The 9,226-nt window shown below is 35.8% G+C and overlaps 1 protein-coding gene and 1 long non-coding RNA gene across 4 annotated transcripts in view; both read left to right on the forward strand.

Moving 5' to 3' along the window:
• MAP2K4 (mitogen-activated protein kinase kinase 4) overlaps positions 1-9,226 on the forward strand; it is a 95,971-nt gene that overhangs the window by 35,259 nt on the left and 51,486 nt on the right. The window lies entirely within an intron of this gene.
• On the forward strand, positions 2,862-7,674 carry LOC112471411. The gene is made up of 2 exons (XR_003043290.1): positions 2,862-4,567; positions 7,165-7,674. It is a non-coding gene; the product is annotated as an uncharacterized LOC112471411 (long non-coding RNA).

Below are 9,226 nucleotides of genomic sequence, written 5' to 3' on the forward strand. Positions count from 1 at the left end.
TTCTTTCTTTTCTTTTCTTTTCTTTTCTTTCTTTTCTTTTCTTTTCTTTCTTATTAGCTCACAGCATTGCACACCCACTAGAATGGATAAAATTTGAAAAACCACACACTATTTTGGCAAATAAATGGTGTAACTAAAATTCTCATATATTATTGGGGAAGTAGAAAATGGTACCACCACTTTAGAAAACTCTTTGATAGTTTCTTATAAAGTTAAACATACATCTACCCCATTACCCAGCAATTTTCTTCTTTGTTAATTACAAAAGATGAAAATGTCCTCAGAAAGACTTGCGTATGAATGTTCATAAACACTTTATAAGAGCCTTCAAACTAGAAACAACCCAGATGTCCAGTGGTGGAAGAATGGATAAATAAATCGTTGTACAGTCATCCTTCGGTATCCTGGAAGAATTGGTTCTAGGACCCATAAGGATACCAAAATCTGGGGATGCTCATATATTCCATATATAAAATGGTGCAGTATTTACATATAACATGCATATTATCCCATATACTTTAAATCACCCTTAGGTTAATTATAATACCTAATGTAAATGCTGTGTAAGTAGTAGTTATACTATATTTAGGGAATAATGACAAGAACAAAGTATGTACATGTTCAGTACAGACCCAACCATTGTAGGCCTAACTACATAGTACATGTCAGCAGCAATGTAGCTTTTTCTTTTTTCAAATATTTTCGATATGTGGTTGGTTGAATCTGTGGATGAGGAACTGCAGATATGGATAGCCGACTGTATATTATTCAATGAAATAGTCCTCAACAATAAAAAAGAACAAAGTACCAATGCCCATAATCACATTGATGAATCTCCAGAAATGCTGAGCAGAAGCCAGACATAAGAGAACACACTGCTTGATTCTATCTATGTGAAATTCTAAAGTAGGCAAAACTAGTCTGTTGTGATCAAGATCAAAACTTTATTTGTCTCTGGAGGGGACTGATAAGAATGACACAAGAGAACTTAACAGGGTGACGGAATGTTCTTTAACTTGTTAGAAGTATGAGAAATAAGGGCATATGCATTTGTTAATTCATCCAACTATATATTTATGATTTGTGCATTTCGCTATATGAACATGATACTTTAAAAAAGCCAGAACAGTAACAATAAAAATTATAAGTATATTATTTACTCTCACTGAATCGTACTTGTGGATTTTTGTCCTTGTTCTCACAGCACCTGTGTGTTTCAACAGTCTCTTGATAAGTATACGAACACTGTTTTTATTGAATTCAGCTCTTATGCCTTAGAACAGTATTGTGACATATTTTGCCTATTTAGTTTGCCTTGTGATGATGTTTGAAAGAAACTTAGAGTAAAGTTCTTAAGAAGTTTATCAAGTATCTTCGAAGATTAATCTAGAACATCTGTCGAGTCACATCAGGTATGGTATACCTCTAAGTAGTTGGATTCCCCTAGGAAAAGTGTGGTGTCATGTTGTCTTTACTGTGTTTTTATTTAAAAAGAATTACTAGCCTGTCTCCCTCTCTCTTTTCCTCCTTCCCACCCTCTTTTCCTTTCCTCTCACTTTGCCTTTCCCTTTCATTTCCTCCCTCTTCCTTGCTGCCTCCCCACATCCCTTTCTTGCTAATACAGAGAAGTATAAGGAAGAAAACCAAAATGGCCCATAATCTTACCATCTAGATAGTTCATGTTACCCTTTAAAAAATTAGTACATGCTTCTGGTAAGAGAATTCAGTTGGTACAGAAAGTTATAAAATAAAAAGTAAGCTTCATGCCCTTAATAGTTCTCTCTAAAGATAAACCCTAAAAATGTGAAATGTCCTTGCAGAAAAACTTATTCAGATATCATAATTATAATAATTTATGTGAATCCTTGAAAATATTTGTACAAAAATAAGTTTTATTATACATGCTTTGCAGCTTGATTTTTTTTTCACTTAGTACATCTTGAAGATACTTCTAAATTAGCATATATCTTATTCTTTTTCAGTGAGTTATATATCTTTCATTATATTGCATGGGGTATTATCTGTTTATCTAGATGCCTACTGATAGCCATTAGATCATTTTCATTTTTAAAAACAATGTTGTAAAGAACACCTTTGTGCTGGTGAAATGTATTTTTGTTTGTTCTTCATAGAGTGACAGATTTTAACAATTCTGTCTTAGGAGACCAGAAGTAGCTTTGTCTCAAACTTGGCACTGTTGACATTTTAGGCTGGATAATTCTTTGTGACAGGGAACTGCCCTGTGCATTGTTGGGTGTTTAGCAGCATTTCTGGACTCTACCCACTAGATACCAGTAGCCTTCTCTTCCCCCAGCTGTAAAACCAAAATTGTCCCCACATATTTTCAAATAACTCATGAGGTACAAAATTGTCTGTGGTTGAGAACTGGTACAGAGACCATTGTGAGTTCACACATGTGGTTACTGTTGCCTCTCTCCTGAGGAACTGTCGAAGTCAAATATAAGAGGTGTGTTACTCCTTATCTTGGAGTTTGAAAGGGGGTAGGGTTGGGGAATGGATGGATATAAGGCTATCACATAGAGTTCAGGGATTACATCAAAGCTTTCTGAGCAACTGATTGCTGTCAGAAACTAAAACAACCCAATACACATTCTATCATGCATTCAGCAAATGTTTGTTAAATACCTACCTTCTATTAGGTACTATGGTAGGCACAGGATATTTCATGTTGGAAAAGTTGTGATTGCTACTTCAAGATTAAAGTTAATGGTAGACACAGACATTGAGCTACATATGTATATATTTTTAAATTATATATTTTATATGTAAGCATAAATAATTAAAATGTAAATAAGTAAAAAGCAAATAATTATAAATATACATACTATTGAAATAAAAGAACCAGATGCTATGAGTGAATAAAAAAGAAGTGGAGATGGTGAAGAGGTATGCATTGAAGGGTTCAAAGCCTGTGTAGATTTTTGGTAGATTTGGGGAAGAGACTGATAAGAGTGTTCCAAGTGGAGAGAATAGCATGTATTTGAAGTTGCAAGATAACAAGGTGGGAAGGATTCAGCTTTTCATGGAATTGAATGAATGCCAGCTTGATGAGATAGTGATTGAGGAGAAAAATGCATTTAAAATAAATGTGGAGAGGTAGTCATGGGCCAGATAATGTATAGCCTTGTAAAAGGTAAAGACTTGGGATGATATCCGAAGTGTTGAGGGAAGGCCTGGAAGGGTTATAAGCAGGCAAGTGACAAGATTTGGTTTACATTCTAAAATTATTCTGGCTGCTGTGTGGAATATATATTGGAGGGAGGCAAGAATGGAACTGGGGAGTCCTAGTAAGGCTATGCTATTGTAGCTAAAACATAATGGATGACAATGAATGATTTTAGGTTGATGACAGTGGAGGTAGAGGGAAATGGACAGATTCCAAAGAAATTTTGAAGGTAGCATTATCAAAAACTGGTACTAGTTTGAATGTGGGTAGGAAAGAGGGGTAGGTGTTCATAGTGACTTCAAGAATTTCTGGTTGGATGCTGGGTTCAGTTGCCATTACTTAGATGGGGACCACTGGATTTGGAGCATCTGTAGATGAAGGAGCATAGAAGATCAAGAGTTCAGCTACCCAGAGGAGAGGGTGTAGATTAGAGATGAAAGGTTGAGAGTTGTCAGCGTATACATAACATTGTCTAGGAAGAGAGTGTATCTTGATGAGAGAATTGGGTGCTGGGCTGAGCCCTGAGGAAATCTAACATTTAGAGGTTAGGTAGAATAGGAGCAACTGGCAAAGACAAGACACTTGAGAAGTAGGGAACAGATGAGTAAAGTGCAATGTCATAGAAACTGACCATTGTTTCAGAGGGCAGGTGGGAGGGAATTATGGTTAACTATGTCTGATGTTCTGAGAGTAAGTACTTAAGAAGGCTGCTTTGCTGGTGACAACTCCTGAGATACACTTTCAACTATTCTCCTTTCTTACATACTTGAGTAGATGGTTTTAGCCACCAGTGGAGACTGGAGCCCGAATGGGAAAAGGATTTCAGGAAAACTTGTAACCTGTTCTTTTAGGACAGCTTTTCTAACTTCTGTAAGAAACACAACCCAGGAAAACTATTCTAATGGTGAACTCTGAGTCCAGATGAATACTCTTAGTTCTAAGGGAATATGCCATCAATAGCAGCAAGGTGAAACACGAATGTTTATCTTATCTCTCTGATTTTACTTTTTTCCTTGGTGATAAAAAATTGCTTTCTACTTCATAAATCAGTACTACTTCAAAATACTGCAGATTTGCATAGTTAATACCTTCTGTTCACTGAACATGGATATCAGAATTTGAAAATTTATATTTAGAGAAATTCTCGACATCTTTCTTTTTTCAGTTTTTTTTCCTTTTGCCTCATCTTAGATCTTAGCAAAGACACTTATTTTGTCAGTAGTGCCAGGAAGCAGGCTGTTTCCATGACAACTGGCAGACTGCATTTACTGTGGAAATTTCCGGAATTAACAGCTGCATTGCAGAAAGATGCATAAAGCAGTATTCATCTAGCGATTCTAACAGTATGGATACAGAAGAACTGTTGCTGTGGTGTGCAGGGTATGTGTTGTGTTTATTTTTCTATCTAAGGAGTGTTACTACAAATATATATGCTGAAGAGAGTAAAACAGCTTTAGGCATTTTAGTATATACTGGCTTGATAAAATCAAAGATGCTTAGGGAAAAAAGAAGGAAATAATTTGGGAACAAATGTGTGTGATAGCATAGGGAGGAAGTCAAGATCAAATAAATGAAGTAAGAGAATGTGATAACGAAATAAGAGAAAACACACTTCAAATTAATTAGATAATAAAGGGTTCTTAGGGATAGTGGTTCTAGACACATGAAGGTACTTATCAAAGGAAAATTAGTAGGCATTGGCAAGTTCGAGGAATCAAGTTCTCATGTCCAGGAAGAAATCTCTTAAACGTATTTAGCTCTTACTTGCTGAAAGATATATAGATATGAGAGATGTTAGGGAGGTTTGCTGCTGCCTTACTGTACCCGTTTACCTCAGAGAATCAGAGAAGGGTTATCAGACCCTTGGTCCCACTCCCTGTTGATTTGTGGAGGATTTTTAAGAAAAAAACTTGAAATGTATCTCAAGATTAAATTCTGGAAATAAAACTATAGGATTTGGATAAATGGAGTTTTTTATCTTCCAGAGATTAATTGTAAATTGGAAAGAAAAAGGATATGAAAAATGAATAGATGTGATATAGATCATTTGAATGACATGTGTCATTTAGATGACTGGATATTATTTAGATGATATGGTGAGCAAACTGTAGCTCATGAGTGAAATGTAGACTGCTGCTAGTTTTTGTAAATAAAGTTTTATTGGAACATAGTCATATAGTTGTGACAAAGACTATGGCTGGCAAGCCTAAAATATTTTCTATCTGTCCATTTACAGAAAAAGTTTAGTTACTCGTGGTTTAGACGATATATTTCAGGGGTTCCCAAACTCTAGGCCACAGACCAGTACCAGTCTGTGGCCTATTAGAAACTGGGTCGCACAATAGGAGGTGAGTGGCAGGCAAGCAAGTGAAGCTTCATCTGTATTTGCAGCCACTCCTAAGCGCTAGCATCACCACCTCAGCTCCACCTCAGATCATCATCAGGCATTAGATTCTCATAGGAGCACCAGTCCCTGGTGCCAAAAAGATTGGGGACCGTTGGTTGGATTCCTAGTGCTGCTGTAACAAATTACCACAGACTTGATTTCTTAAATAACAGAAATTTATTCTCTAGGAGTTCTGGGGGCCAGAAATCTGAAATCAAGGTGTTGGCTGGGCCATGCTTCTTCCAAAGTCTCTTTGGGAGGATCCTTCCTCACTTCTTTCAGGCTGGTGGCTCCTGGGGTTCCTTGGGTTGTGGTAGCTTAACTCCAATTGTTACCTCCAGTTTCTTTTGGCCTTCTTCCTTGTTTTTCTCTGTGTATCCACCTTCTCCTTTTCTGTCTCTTATAAGGATAGTTGTTATTAAATTCAGGGTCTACCCTAATCCAGAACAATCGTTTTTTGAAGCCCTTGTGTTAATTATGTCCATAAAGATATGGTCACCTTCTGAGGTTCCAGATGACTTATCTTTTGTTGCTGGCGGGGAGTGGGAGATACAATTTAGTTAACTGTATGTGGTATTCAAGACTGGGTTTTGGCTTCTCAGCCACATTCTAGGTTAAGAATAGCTAGCTTCTGGCAAGTTTCCTTTGGAAACCTGTGAAAAATAACTCTGCAATAAACTTGTTGACCTGCTAGGGAGGATATTAAATTCACTTTTCAAGGGCAGGGTGATGCAGGCAATAGTTAAGAATCATAGATGACAGCTTCTGTGTTGCAAACATAAGCAGCAGGGGTAGGGGTTGTACTAAAATATTCACAAGAAACTAATGAAAAACAGTGTCTAATGCTTCATGTCTCCATCAGAATCTCCTCACCATCCACTCCCCCCAAACAAAGTGAATTTGGAATTTTAATGAAAGATAGTTGGCACCAAAATAAGAATCAGAGTTTTGAGGGATTAGACTCATGACTAGATTATAACAATGGGAAATATATATATATTTCAAAATAATAAGATTTCATAACCAAATGGAGGGATGGCAATGTAGAATGTATCCAGCAATGTATAGAGCTGTGAGTCTGAGACTTGCCGCTGGTTGGAGAACCTCTGTTGTCATTATGGGAGTACACAGACTATTAGCCTATACAGGAGAGGTCTGTGTTGTGTTCCATTTATCATCTGAGCACATTTGTAAGTCTTAGTAATGGTAGTGGATATCTATCCTTACATTCATTGTAAGTTTCATTTAGTATATTTAGGTATATTGGAAATGTTTAAGAAGTGATACATGCCCATGGTGAAGAATCAAATACTAGATGGGATTCCAGTGTGAATGCTGGGAGCTGCAGAGAAAACTCCTCATTCTGTAATTTGAGAGGCCCTAGCCTAATGCCTATATCCTCACCTGTGTACCTTAAAATGAAACCTCTGATTTAGACCTTATGGAGATAATCATCAGAAGAATTAAGCAAAAATGATTAGTGGATTCAAATTAGAGTATAAGCAGTACCAGACTAGCCTAATATATGTTAAAAAATGCTACTAGAACTGTAGATGAATTTGCTGAGGACTGTTTTGTTTCTTGATTTCAGTATACGTGGGTACAGAGGAGAACACTAAACCCAATCCAGGATTTCCAGGCAGAGTTTCCTGAAGGACAAAACTGGATGAAGTCTGTGTTTTCTTTCTAGTCAAATTCTGTTAGTCTGTGACTGTGTAAATCTTGAACACCAAATTGAGACTAGGAAGCCATGGGAATGAAAGTTTTAATAAAGCATTTTATACTTTAAGTGCCATTGATGTTGAATTGCATGCTTAAGCTTAAATAGCTTCACAGAAAGATTCAAATTCAACTATAATTAGACTTTAACTTTTTATTTTTCTATTGGCAGACATCTAGAGTAAACATGGAAAAAGAATGAGATAAAGTTTAAAGCATAGAATGGGATTAGATTATGTTGGTTGATTATAGTTCATATAAGTTAAAATTTAAGCATTCTAACAGGTTCAAAAATAGCCTAGATTTCAAGTATGTGTATTATATATCAAGTACATGTATTCCTAAATGTGTCTGTTAATAAAATTTATTTTTATAAAATCTTTTTATTGACTTGTTTGGATAAATGTATCCCAGAAATAATAAAAGTAAACTTAAGGATATAGTTGTTTCATAGTTATATGTTTAAAAGATAATTCACATAGTAATAGGATTAAAAATTAGCTACAGATTATGAATGAAATGTAGTTAAGACTCTTGGTTCTTATTTGCCTCAAGAAGTAAGGTTCTGACTTTGTGAAAGCTATTTCAGATTTGTAGTACAAAGTCATATGACTAACAGTGTCCTGCTAAAATTTTATCAAGAAACAAAGATAAAATTAAGGCAACTTAATGCTAAACTCTGTAGGATCTCTAATAACAGCCATGATAAAGAAAAAAATTTATCCCAATATTCTCTTATAGCATCCCTGCCATTAGAGCAGTAAGTACTCTAATTGGTAATACATTTAGCCCTGGATGTCTCAAATTGAGACATCCTTTGAACTATAGTCTTATGATAGGCAAATCCATTTCACAGAAGAAGTGTGGGGCTCCAGGACAGTGTACGTTCTCTCTGTCAACAGTTTTATTGAGGTATCATTGACTATTATAAACTGTACATATTTAAAGTTTACAATTTGATAAGTTTTAACATGTATCTGTACTCATGAAGCCATTTCTACAAGAAAGATAACGAATATATCCGTCATCCTCAGAAGTTTCCTCCTGCTTCATTTTAGTTTTTATATCTAGACAAATATGTATTACATGGAATTAAATATATTCCATGTCTATTTAACATATTCTCTTTATCCTTTAATTTCTTGAACATACAGAATATAGTAATACACACCATTCTTTTGTCCTTATCTACTAATTCTAACATCTCAGTTATTTCTGAGTCATTTTGAATTGATTGATTTTTCTCCTCATTATGGATCTTACTATCTTGCTTCTTTGCATACTTGGTGATGTTAGTTTGCATGCCAAATATTGGGTGCTGGGTCTTTTTCAATTCTTATCAATATTTTTGAGCTTTGTTCTTTTGTTAAGTTACTTTGAAATAATTTGATCCTTTCAGGTCTTGCTTTTTAGCTTTGGAAGGTGAGACCAGATCCTTTTGAGTAATTTCTCATGAGTTACGGAGTTTTCCACTCTAATGACCAGAAACAGGAATTGTTTGAGCCTGGGTATTGTTCCCTTCAAACCTTTTGGGTGGTTCATTCCTCAGGCTTGTATAGGTTCCTGAAAAGCCTGTGATTCAGTGCTGATTCAGGAGGGACCTCTGCATATGTTTGAGGTTCTGTGCAGCTCTCTTATCCTTTACTCTGCCTGGACAACTCCAGCTGCCTTCATGAACGTAATGAGAAGGTAAACAACACCCTGGGGAAATATTTGTAATGCAGGACAAAGGGTTGATACATTGATAAAGAACTTCTTAGCAGGAACAACAAAACAAACAAAGGCCTGGGCAAGAAGGACTCAGGATGTTATCCCAGGCAGTAAACAAAAGAAGAAACATTTGTTCACCAAATATCTAAGAGTAATAAATCAAAATGCAGTTTAAAACAGTGATTTAACACTAATCACCTTTCAAGTTAACATGAAGGAAAGAG

Source organism: Pteropus alecto, unplaced genomic scaffold, assembly GCF_000325575.1.
Source record: "Pteropus alecto unplaced genomic scaffold, ASM32557v1 scaffold398, whole genome shotgun sequence".
In the NCBI taxonomy this organism is placed as follows: Eukaryota; Metazoa; Chordata; class Mammalia; order Chiroptera; family Pteropodidae; genus Pteropus; species Pteropus alecto.